Raw genomic sequence first — 13067 nt, 5'->3', positions numbered from 1 at the left:
GAGTACTGGAGTGGGTTGCCAGTTCCTTCTCCAGGGGATCTTCCCAACCCAGGGATCAAACCCTGGTCTCCCGCATTGCAGGCAGACGCTTTAACCTCTGAGCTACCAGGGAAGTTGTAAGGACTGATGCTAAAGCTGAAACTCCAATACTTTGGCCACCTCACGTGAAGAGTTGACTCACTGGAAAAGACCCTGATGCTGAGAGGGATTGTGGGCAGGAGGAGAAGGGGACGACAGAGGATGAGATGGCTGGATGGCATCACCGACTTGATGGACGTGAGTTTGAGTGAATTCTGGGAGTTGGTGGTGGACAGGGAGGCCTGGTGTGCTGCGATTCATGGAGTCACAAATAGACACGACTAAGCGACTGAACTGAACTGATATAATTATATATCATATATATATTATTTTTTAGATTATTTTCCATTAGAAGTTATTACAAAATATTGACTCCAGTTCCCTGTGTGATACAGTAAGACCTTGTTGCTTGTCTGTTTTGTATAACATGGTGTGCTTATTCGCTCAGTCATGTCCAGCTCTTGTGACCCCATAGACTGTAGCCTGTTAGGCTCCTCTGTCCATGAGATTCTCCAAGCAAGAATACTGGAGTGGGTTGCCGTTTTCTTCTCCAATATAACATGGTGTGTATCTGTTAATTCCAAACTCCTTGTTGAATCCTATACCACCCCCTTTTCTCCTTTGATAACTGTAAAGTTTATTTTCTATGTCTGTGAGTCTGTTTCTATTTTGTAAATAGGCTCATTTGTATAATTTTTAAAAATGATTTTATTTACTTATTATGGGTCTTCGTTGCTGCGTGTGAGCTTTCTCTAGTTGCGGCAGCGGGTGGGGTCTGCTCTGTTGTGATGCGCAGGCTCATTGTGGTGGCTTCTCTTGTTGTGGAGCACAGGCTCTAGGCAAGTGGGCTTCAGCTGTTGCGGCACACAGGCTCAGCAGTCATGGGCCAGGGCCCTAGAGTGCACAGGCTCAGCAGTCCTGGTCCAGGGCCCTAGAGCGCCCAGGCTCAGCAGTCCTGGTCCAGGGCCCTAGAGCGCCCAGGCTCAGCAGTTGTGGGCCAGGGCCCTAGAGCGCACAGGCTCAGCAGTCCTGGTCCAGGGCCCTAGAGCACCCAGGCTCAGCAGTCGTGGGCCAGGGCCCTAGAGCGCACAGGCTCAGCAGTCCTGGTCCAGGGCCCTAGAGTACCCAGGCTCAGCAGTCGTGGGCCAGGGCCCTAGAGCACCCAGGCTCAGCAGTCGTGGGCCAGGGCCCTAGAGCGCCCAGGCTCAGCAGTCGTGGGCCAGGGCCCTAGAGCGCCCAGGCTCAGCAGTCGTGGGCCAGGGCCCTAGAGCGCCCAGGCTCAGCAGTCGTGGGCCAGGGTTTAGTTGCTCAGTGGCATGTGGATCCTCCCAGACCAGGGATCGAATCTGTGTCCCCTGCACTGGCAGGCAGATTCCCACTCGCTGTACTACCAGGGAAGTCCCATTTATATCATTTGTTAAGATTCCACATATAAGTGATACCATATGCTATTTGTCTTTCTCTGACTTACTTCACTTAGTATGATAATCTCAAGTCTATCCATGTTGCTGTTAAATGATGTGATTTCATTCTTTTTATGACCATCATATATCTTCTTTGTCCATTCATCTGTCAATGAGCACTTAGGTTGCTTCCATATCTTGGCTATTGTAAATAGTGCTGTGGGTATATATGCAGAAATGGGCTTTCTGGATCATGTGGCAACTCTATTTTTAGTTTTTAAGGAACTTCCACACTGTTTTCCATAGTGGCTACACCAATTTACATTCCCACCAGTAGTGTAAGAAGGTTCCCTTTTCTCCAGCATTTATTATTTATAGACTTTTGGGGATGGCCATTTGACTGGTGTGAAGTGACACCTCATTGTAGTTTTGACTTCCATTTCACCAGTCACTAGCAATGTGGAACTGATTTGGAGGTCTAAAACATGGGGAAATAAAGGCATAAACGGCTGGTTTACACACCATTATGAGTGTGCACTTACACACAAGTGGGTGGGGCAAGGGATAGTCCCCCGTAGTTAGAATCCTCTGCTTTTGCGGGGATGGTATTTGGGAAAGAGGAGGTGGGAAAGATGGTGGTATAATTATTTTTCTTTTTCCCTCGCATCACTTCCACCTCTTTTGTCCTACCTGATGCAGTGGTCCAGAACCAGGGCTGCAACTGCAGGTGCTGAACGCAGGGATGACCCCTAAGAAACTGTAACTATGCCTTTAAATTTTTATGTCGGATTCTTAAGGGCCTGATGGGGTGCCTTGTGCCTTCACCCAACTTGGCAAAATTGGGGCTGAGGGTGAATACCACTGTATTGCTTAGTGGTTGGGATAGCCCACCAGTTCTGCCCCCTTTCAACCCTACCCACAGGAGTGAGAGTGGCCTTGGGGAGGGTAGGTGCTAGACTAGATTTGTATTGCTGCTGGCAGTCTGGACCAGCCCAGTGGCCACCGCTAACAGCCCTCTCCCCAAGTGGGAACATTAGGGTTTGAATGGAGAGGAGGAAGAGGAATGGTGTGTGTGTGTGTGTGTGTGTGTGTGTGTTTTGGTCTCTCAGGAGTGTCTGATTCTTTGTGACCCCATGGGTCCACCAGGCTCCTCTGGCCATAGAAGTCTCCAGGCAAGAATACTGGAGTGGGGAACCATTCCCTTCTCCAGGGGATCTTCCTGACCCAGGTATTGCAGGCAGGTTCTTTACCATCTGAGCCACCAGGGAAGCCCGTGCAGAATGGTAGCTGAACATAAAGTTTAATGATTTATGCAGTTTACATTGGTACCTCGAGAGAGGCTCAGAGTAAGATGTTATTGCCTCTTAGTTCAGTTACACCAGATGCCTGAAAGGATGATGACATGTTGCTGAGACCACTCCTGCTTTTACAGCCTGAAACAATTGAAAGGAAGTCGCAAACCTGAATGACATCCATCACTCTGGGAGACATTTCCATCACTGAACTAATTCTTACTGGCTGAGTGGGACTCTGGTCACAAACCAGAGGTTTTCCAGGATATGTCTGCTGCCACACTGCGATAGTGTGCAACCCTGGCATTGTTATAATACTTATATTCATAGTCGCATGTATTGGGGAAATTCAGTTAAAGCCCCTTGAGGAAGTCAAATAAGTGGAAAATGACTGGTCTCAGGAAGAACTGGATTTACCTAATTATTAGCTAATTTCTAAGGTAAATAGTTCTGTACCACTTTATCATAAGATACAAAGGGGACAATGACAATTGAATTAGTACAAAAAACATGAAAATGCTTGTAGGACAGATGAGTTGTTTGTTTATCCCTACTCTGACAGGGACACTTGACCCTGTATTCAGCTCAAGAAGCAACAGTTAGAACCAGACATGGAACAACTAACTGGTTCAAAATTGGGAAAGGAGTACAACAAGGCTGTATATTGTCACCCTACTATGCAGAGTACATCATGCAAAATGCCAGGCTAGATGAATCACAAGCTGGAATCAAGATTGCTGGGAGAAGTATCAACAACCTCAGATATGCAGATGACACCACTCTAATGGCAGAAAATGAAGGGGAACTAAAGAACCTCTTGATGAGGGTGACAGAAGTGGGTGAAAAAACTTTTTTAAACTCAACATTCAGAAAACTAAGATCATGGCATCAGATCCCATTGCTTCATGGCAAATAGAAGGGGCAGGGAATGGAAGCAGTGACAGATTTTATTTTGTTGGGATCCAAAATTACTGCAGATGGTGACTGCAGCTGTGAAATTAAACCGTGCTTGCTTCCTTGGAAGGAAAGCTATGATAAACCTAGATGGCATATTAAGAAGCAAAGACATCACTTTGCCAACAAAGGTCCATCTAATCAAAGCTCTGGTTTTTCCAGTAGTCATGTATGGATGTAAGAGTTGGACTATAAAGAAGGCTGAGCACCAAAGAATTGATGCTTTCGAATTGTGGTGCTGAAGAAAACTCTTAAGAGTCCCTTGGACAGCAAGGAGACCAAACCAGTCAATCATCAGGGAAATCAACCCTGAATATTTGTTGGAAGGACTGATGCTGAAAGTGAAGCTCAATACTTTGGCCACCTGATGCAAAGAACAGACTTAATGGAAAAGACCCTGATGCTGGGAAAGATTGAGGGCAAAAGGAGAAGAGGGCGTCAGATGATGAGATGGTTAGATAGCATGGCCAACTCAGGGAACACAAATTTGAGCAGACTCTGGGAGATAGTGGAGGACAGGGAAGCCTGGCATGCTGCAGTCCATGGGGTCGCAAATCACTGGACATGACTTAGTGACTAAACAACAACAAGAACCTCAACACTGGTCCCCAACTTTTCGGTAATATGATCATTTTGCTGTCAGAGCCTTGGCCACAGGCAAAGGTTTTCCTGTGTCTTAAAGAATTTAACTGTCCCAAAAGAGGTCTGGATTTTGCCCTCAGGTCCTGGGAGATACCTTTGTTTTCCCTAAATTATGCTTTATTTTCTGGGAGTGTTGGGCTCAGTTCAGTTCAGTCGCTCAGTCATGTCTGACTCTTTGCTACCCCCACGGATTACAGCATGCCAGGCTTCCTTGTCCATCACCAACTCCCAGAGCTTGCTCAAACTCATGGCCATAGAGTTGGTGATGCCATCCAACCATCTCATCCTCTGTCATCCCCTTCTCTCGCCTTTAATCTTTCCCAGCATCAGGGTCTTTTCAAATGAGTCAGTTCTTCACATCAGGTGGCCAAAGTATTGGAGTTTCAGCTTCAGCATGAGTCCTTCCAGTGAATATTCAGGATTGATTTCCTTTAGAGTTGACTGGTTGGATCTCCTTGCAGTCCAAGGGACTCTCAAGAGCCTTCTCCAACACCACAGTTCAAAAGCATCAGTTCTTCGGCACTCAGCTTTCTTTGTATCCAACTCTCACTCCGTACATGACTGCTGGAAAAACCATAGCCTTGACTAGACGGACCTTTGTTGGCAAAGTAATGTCTCTGCTTTTAATATGCTGTGTGGGTTGGTCATAGCTTTTCTTCCAAGGAGCATTGGGCTAGCCAGAGAAAAAGACCTGATTTAGGGTGGGTGCTGACCGCACCTCAGGGTGGGGACTACTCACACCGGAAAAACTGCACAGGTGATTTAGCATCACAGGGTGTCGGTTGATCTGCAGACCGAGATCAACCGATCAATGTCTTGCCTGAGTAACTCAGAACAGCCTCCCTAGTGCACAGTATACTGTGTATGTCCTGGCTACACAGAGAGAAGGAGCCCCACATTTTTCACGTCTGTAGACTCATGAACTTCTTCACTTTGTCTATCTTAATCTGTATCCCTTCCCTGTAAGAAACTGTATAATACAGTGTATATAGGGAGTATAATAGCTTTGAGCAGGTTCTGTGAGTCCTTGAAAATTGCTGCTCCCAACAGTGCTTGGTGAAACCCCTGAGTTTGCAGTTAGGGTCTGAAGTGATGGTGGTCTCATGTGAGTGTGATCCTTCTCATCTCTACCCTGTACCGTTTGTTAATCTTCTCACAAAGCTTAGTAGGGATCTGAATGATGAGCCTCTCCCTCTAACTGCCAAACAGGTAAGGACTTGCACTCTTAAGAAAGTAAGCAAAACAAAATAATATAGGACTTCCCTGGTAGCACAGTGGGTGGGAATCCATCTGCCAGGGCAGGGGACATGGGTTCAATCCCTGCTCAGGGAGGATTCCACATGCCATGGCGCAACTAAGACCCTGTGGCCCAGTTACTGAGTCCGCGCTCTAGAGCCCGGGAGGTGCGGCTGAAGCCTGTGCATCTAGAGCCTGTGCTCCACGAGAGAAGCCGGCGCAGCCAGGAGCCTGCACACCGTGACGGCGGCCTCACTCAGGCAACCGGAGAAAGGCCGTGCGCAGCGGCGAAGGTCCAGCAACGCCAAACAGTAAGTAAATTGAAAAAAAATCCCAATATATACTTTGATATGGTTATGTTCCATTATATTTTCTCTCACTTTTATATTCTAGAATCAGTAAAAAATTATAAGGCATGAGAAGAAACAAGAAAATATGCTTCATAATAAAGAGAAAATATAGTCAATGGAAGCCCCCTTCCCAAAAAGAAAACCCTAAGTTATTGGAATTAGCAGGCAAGGACATGCAACAACGATTATAAATATATAAACTAATTAATAGCAAAAGAATAATTGCGATAGAGAAGGGGTAATAATAAGTTGAATAGTGTCCCTCAAAAGTTCATGTTCACCAGAACTTCGAATGTGACCTAATTTGGAAATAGGATCCTTACAGATATAGTTATAAAATGAGGTCAGTCTGGGACCCTCAGGAGGGAACTGACCCTGCTGACCCCTGGAGTTTGGACTTCCCCAGAACTGTCAGCAAATTTCTATTGTTGTAGGCCACTCAGTTATAATACTGTGTTATGGAAGCCCATAACACATGGGTAATGAGATATTCTGGGATATGGGTAGAACACTTTTAAAAAAGGACTAAGTGGAAATTCTAGATCTGAAAAATACAATAGCTGAATTAAAAACTACAATGGACGGGCTAAACGCCAAATTAGATGTTACAGAAGAAAGAGTAAGCAAACTTGAAGCCAAGTAAATAGAACTTATCCACAATGAAGCAGAGAGAGTAAACACACACACGCACATTAACAATGCTGTATTGTAAAGAATTAGCCTTCAATTAAAAAAAATTAAAATTAACAGCATCAGTTCCCCTTGATATATTATGAAACTGGGAAACATACATGAAATTGAGTTCAGATTAAGAGAGGGGAGAGGGAAGAGAGGTGGAGAAAAATATTTGAAGAACTAAAGACTGAAAAACATTCCAGATGCTTAAAACACACCAAGCAAGGCAAACGCAAAGAAAACCACATCCACGGGCATCATAGCCAATGAAAGTGAGAGTGAAAGCTGTTCAGTTGTGTTGAACTCTTTGTGACTTCATGGACGGTAGCCTGCCAGGCTCCTCTGTCTATGAGATTCTCCAGGCAAGAATACTGGAGTGAGTAGCCATTCTCTTTTCCAGAGGATCTTCCCAACCCAAGTCTCTGACATTGCAGGTGGATTCTTTACCGTCTGAGCTACCAGAGCCAATAACTGAAAAAAAGAAAAAAAATTAGAGGAAATAAATACATTACATACAGCGGGAAGTGATAAGAATTCCAGCTGACATGGAAAAGAAATACTAGTCAGAAGGCAAACCAATAACCAATAGTAATTAAAGTGCTGAAAGGCAGTCAACCTAGAATCTTATATGTAGTGTAAATATGCTACAGAAATGAAGACAAAATAAATACATTTTCAATGAAGAAAAGCTGGTAGAATGTGTTGTTAAAAGACCCGCACTGCAAGGAAGGCCAAAGGCAGCTCCCTTGGCTGAAGGAAGATGGTACCAATAAAACCCAGCTCTACAGGACAGAATGATGCATGCTGGAAATGGTAAAAGTGCGGGGAAATAGAAAAGATTATTTGTTCTTAATTTTTAAAAAGTCAGTTGACTGTTTAAAGCAAAATTGTAGCAATGTATTCTAGGAATTTTAATACATATAGAAATAAAATATATAATAACAGTAGTAAAAAGGATGGTAGAGAGTAAATGAAGCATAATGGTGTATGTTTCTTACCTTATATTTAAAATTGTATACTATTAATTCAGAGTAGACTGTCCTAATTTAAAGACATTTGTTATTACAGTTCTTAAAGTGAATACTTAAAAGACCACTTGAGAGAGGAAATAGGAAATGATAAGCCAATTGTAGATATTAATATAATATATAATGCAAGGCTGACAAAGACTCAAATAATCCAGAACAAGTCAGAAAAGGAGGGAAAAGAGGAAAAGGACAGATGGGACAAATGTAAAATAAAAATCAAGATGATAGACCTTAAAACCAACTGTGTCAAAATAATTATATTAAACACAATTCAAAGGCAGAGATTATCAGGTCACAGGGGAAAACTCCCATCATATGCTATTTGTAGGATAAACATGTTAAATACTAAGACACTGTTAGGTAAAAAGTAAAAAAGATGGGAAAAAACACGCAGTGAGAGCACTAGTCAAAAGGAACTGTGTGACAATATCAAAGCAGTGTTAAAGAAAAGATTGTCAAAGATAAAGAGAGATATTTCAGAATGCAAAAACAATGAAGTCAACAAGAAGATAAGCAATCATGAAGGTATGTGCACCTAGAGTTTCACAACATATAAAGTAAAATGGGATAGACAATTTCACAATTAAATTTGGAGATTTTAACACTTATCTTCTACTAATTGATAGAACTAATAGACAAAAAAGATCAGTAAGGATATGAATTTTTTTTTTATACAACACAGTCAACCAACTTAATCTGATGCTTTTAGAACACTACAGGTAACAACTGGAGGATGCATGTTATTTTTACATGCATATAAAACATTCACCAAGATAGATCATATACTGGAACATATAGGCTTTGATAAATTTGATTAATCAAATGATCAAAATCAGAAGAATGTATTTTCCCACCATAGAATTAAATTACAAGCCAATAATAAAAAGACATCTAGAAAATTCCCAAGTATTGGACATTATGGAAAACACTTCAGGTTACCCACAGGCCTCAGGTCAAAGAAAAATTCTAAAAATATCTCTATGTGAATGAAAAACAAAACAAAAACAACACCTTAACGTTTGTGGGATGGAGTGAAAGCAAGGTGCAGAAAAGAAGAAAGGAATAAAGTGAATTATGTACATTTCCCTGTTAAGAAACCCAGATAACAAAGGAGCAAAAGAAATCCAAAGGTGATTGTTTAAAAAAATTTAACAAAATTGATATACTCCCAGTAAAACTTATCAAGGGTGGTGGTGGGGAATCTCCCTATATCAGGAATAAAAATGTGGACATACTACAGGTCTTAGAGGCCTTTTCCCAGCGACCCCACCCAGGATAACCAGGACTGTCAGCCTCTTCTTAGACGTAGTCTAGCCAGGCCGGGCCTCGTGGCCTATTCCCCTGCCCTTGCAGAGGGAGCAGTTAGCCTTCCTGATTCTGTCAGTCACTGTGTTGTGCAGCTCCTGACAACAGGCCTGGAGTGGCATTCCGGCTGTGGCCTCCAAGTTGGGGGCCTGTTGACTGCTATGCCACTGGCCTCCTGTGTACATAGAGACCCAGGCCCACCACGGTCTGCTGTCCCCTCCCCCCACGACAGCTTGGCCAAACCCTTTTCTTAGCACAGGCTTCCTCTATTGCTGTGTTCATAGGCAGATAGAGAAGGCTGACCCTGAGGGACCCAGAGCCACTGCTGTTTTCAGAAGGATGCTCTGCTGTTTTCAGAATAGAGGCCTGAGGACTTCCTGGAGGAAGTGACATGTAAGCCAAACTAGCAGGGTTAGGGAAGTGGGGCAAGGGCAGTGCATGTGGCCTGACAGGGCAGAAGGAAGGCAGAGCCAGCTTGAACTTTGTCCTCAGGGCTGAGGGAGTCTTAGAGGGACTTTCAGCAGGGGCATGGCCTGGTTAGCTCAGTGACCATGGAATGCTACTCTCTGGGAAGAAGGGAGGGTGAGTGAGCTGGGAGAGGCTGGGACAGGGAGCATAGAGAAGAGGCTGGGCAGGGTCCCGGGCCTGAGCCAGGCCTCAGCTCCAGTACTGTCCCCCCCGCCCCCCACCCCCACTATTACTCTCACCTGCAGGGAAGGAGGCGAGAGGGTCCCGGGGGAATGGCAGGAGCTGTCTCCTCGGGCATCCTGTCCGTAGCGTGAGAGAGCATGGTGAGCCCGGGGCTGAGGCCCTGAAAGCTGCCCTCTTCCAGATGTCCTGACTGGGGCAAGGTAGCAGGGTGGGGGGCCCCTTCTCCCCTCCCACTCACTCAGGACACAGATGCAGACTCTGCCCCTTGGAGCCCAGAGGACACTGGTTTCGGACAGAACCTGCACTGAAGTGTGGGCAGTGAGGGCTGAGGGGTGGCGAGGCCATACGGCTTCAGTGTGCAGGCTGAACTCGGCAGGACCTAGGGTCCTGGGGAAGAGGCTCTAAGACCAGTCACTGCTGAGAGGGCAGGAGCACTGGAGGCCTCTGCCCAGCCCTGTGCCCAGATGGGACTAGTACTAGCGTTGCCTCAGAGGGGCCCAGAAGGGCATCCAAAGGTTTGGGGCTGGAGCCCCATCCTCCTCCACTTGCCCTGCTCCCTGGGAAGGATTGTTTCCTGTTCCTCTAGTTAGTGGCCCTGTGAGGCCTGAGGGCCATGTTGTTCCCTAGCTCAAAGCCTACCCTTCTAGGATGAAGTCCAAACTCCTTGACATGGTTACTCAAGTCTGCTTTTCAGCTTCTGTCTCACTTCCACAACCTCCAGTTGGAGCAGCCCTAACTCTGAGCTTCCCTGGTAGCTCAGCTGGTAAAGAACCCGCCTGCAATGCAGGAGACCCTGGTTCGATTCCTGGGTCAAGAAGATCCCCTGGAGACAGGACAGGCTACCCACGCCAATATTCTTGGGCTTCCGTAGTGGCTCAGATGGTAAAGAATCTGCCTGCAATGTGGGAGACCTGGGTTCAATCCCTGAGTGGGCATATCCCCTGGAGGAGGGCATGGCAGCCCACTCTAGTATTCTTACTTGGAGAATCCCCATGGAAAGAGGAGCCTGGCGGCCTACAGTCCATGGGGCCCCAGAGTTGGACACGGCTGAGCACACAGTACAACTCTTTAAGAGCTCCCTCCCGCTGCTGGGAGCTCTTATCCTTCACAGTTCTCCCCGCCCAAGGCTGGGCCACCGGGGTCCCAGGTATCTTACTAGTTGGTTTGTGCCTACACTGTGTGGGTGCTGACTTTAGTGAAATAAAATGGGAAATTCATTCACAAGTCTTGTGACTCTTTTCTGCAGACAAAATTAATTGGGGGTGGGGGTTTGGGGAACCCTTCAGTCTCTTCTGGGCCCTGCAAGCCTCTCCATTATCTTTGATCTCTCTACGCTGGCCACATTGACCTTCTTTCCATCTGCATACATCCTTTCAGTCCCAGGGCCTCTGCATCTGCTATTAGTGTGTCTGGAATTCTCATACATTCCTCCTATACATAGATAACACCTCCTTATCCCTGCCCCAGAAAAATCTTCTTTGACCTCTCTGATTAGGCCAAATGCTCCTTTAGGAAGTGTGCTTACATTGTGTCTTTTCCTATGTGGACCTGTCACACTGTATCTTTACTGTGTGATTATTATGTCAGTCTCCCTCCCCCTCATGCAAGAGCTTGGCAGAGGGAAGGACCCTGTCTGGTTCTGCCCAACCTTGTGTTCTCCAGCCCCCAGCACATTGCCTAGGGTCCTGCAAGTTCTCAGCAAATATTTCATGAGTGAATGGGTGGATGAAAGGGTGGATAGTCCCAGGCAGCAGTTCTTGGCTGAGCATGTCAGTGATTCCTCTAGAAGTGACTCCTAGAGAAACTCAAAGGTTTTGTCCAAAGAACTGAGAGGACTGACTGCTGTATGCCATGTGTTTACCCAGGGCTGTTAATAAAGAATCTAGTTCCTCCTTCTCCCTCCTCTCCATTTCCGGGCCATAGATTCAGCCCCATCCTAACAGTAATGCTCAACTCTGTAACAGCTGCTTTCATCTTCTGGGCTCCACCCTTAGAATGTCAGTCTCCGCAGAGGCGGAGCCGCCCCTAGAAGTCACTGCATCATCTCCTTCCGGAGGCTAGGCAGTCAAGTTAAAGAAGGGCTCATTGACTCTGGGTAAGGCAACCAAAGCCTGCCAGGAGCAGATTGAGGTGGTGCTGCTGAATAGCCTGCAGCAGTATCGTCAGGATCAGGGCGACGGATCCAAGTCAGAGGGATATCGACCTGTGAGGATGTGGGGCGGGCCAAAAGGGAGGGGTGCGTCCAATCCGCTCTCTCCTTCTCTCTGGTTGTATTTGTTTCTCTTACATTTTAGGATGAAACTGAAAAAAAAAATTCTGCCTCCACCTCGATCCTACTGAAAGATCTTTTTGAAGTGAGAGATAAAGGTCCTATAAGAACGAAATCATTACAAGCATTTGGCGCCTATTTGAAGTACAACAGAAGGGAACCCCTTATATATGCCAACAGTTACTGTTTGATGATGTTAAAAGTCATAGTAACACGCTTACATGGAGAAGGCAATGGCACCCCACTCCAGTGCTCTTGCCTGGAAAATCCCAAGGACGGAGGAGCCTGGAAGGCTGAAGTCCACGGGGTCGCTGAGGGTCGGACTCGACTGAGCGACTTCACTTTCACTTTTCACTTTCATGCATTGGGGAAGGAAATGGCAACCCACTCCAGTGTTCTTGCCTGGGGAATCCTGGGGACGGGGGAGCCTGGTGGGCTGCCGTCTGTGGGGTCGCACGGAATCGGACACGACTGAAGTGACTTAGCAGCAAGGCAACCATGGGCTCTGTGGGAGGAAGAAGCCTGTGTCAGGTTACAAAATCAGCAGCTCCTACAAACTGCGCACGGCTCTGATCCTTCAATGCCCAGGTCTTCGATGACAACGGTTTCGCAGGGCTTCCCGAACTTACAGGAAGGCGGGCACTTCCCGAGCCACACAGCTGAGAAGCAGCGGTGAGAGAACTCAACTCTGATGACTGCAGAACCCAGGACTCTAGCCAGCTGGTTCTCATAAATCGGTACCCTTCTGACGTTTTCGTAGCAACAACAGCTTCCCGGCAGATGAGAAGCCGGGAGACTATTCCCATTCGCCACAGTAGGAAGCTGAAGATCAGCGAGGAGCTACGGGGGCAGAGGGCAAGCCTGCAAGGATAATAACCCCCCAGCTCCGGAGCCCGGAGAAGGCACTGGCACCCCAGTCCAGTACTCTTGCCTGGAAAATCCCATGGACGGAGGAGCCTGGTAGGCTGCAGTCCGTGGGGTCGCTAAGAGTCGGACACGACTGAGTGACTTCCCTTTCACTTTCCAGTTTCACGCACTGGAGAAGGAAATGCCAACCCACTCCAGTACTCCTGCCTGGAGAATCCCAGGGACGGAGGAGCCTGATGGGCTGCCGTCTACGGGGTCGCACAGAGTCGGACACCATTGAAGCGATTTAGTAGCAGCAGCAGCTTGGGAGCCAGATC

The 13067-nt window shown here is 46.6% G+C and overlaps 1 long non-coding RNA gene across 1 annotated transcript; it reads right to left on the bottom strand.

Annotated features, from left to right (window-relative positions):
• Nucleotides 1-6642: 6642 nt before the first annotated feature.
• LOC138441182 (uncharacterized) lies at nt 6643-12388 on the bottom strand. Its single transcript, XR_011257276.1, has 2 exons — nt 12105-12388; nt 6643-7101 (listed from the first exon to the last, which is right to left on the bottom strand). It is a non-coding gene; the product is annotated as an uncharacterized lncRNA (long non-coding RNA).
• Between the last annotated feature and the right edge of the window lie 679 nt (nt 12389-13067).

The sequence above is a fragment of the Ovis canadensis genome, chromosome 5, assembly GCF_042477335.2.
Source record: "Ovis canadensis isolate MfBH-ARS-UI-01 breed Bighorn chromosome 5, ARS-UI_OviCan_v2, whole genome shotgun sequence".
NCBI classification, from domain to species: domain Eukaryota; kingdom Metazoa; phylum Chordata; class Mammalia; order Artiodactyla; family Bovidae; genus Ovis; species Ovis canadensis.
This window is presented reverse-complemented; position numbering and strand designations above follow the sequence as displayed.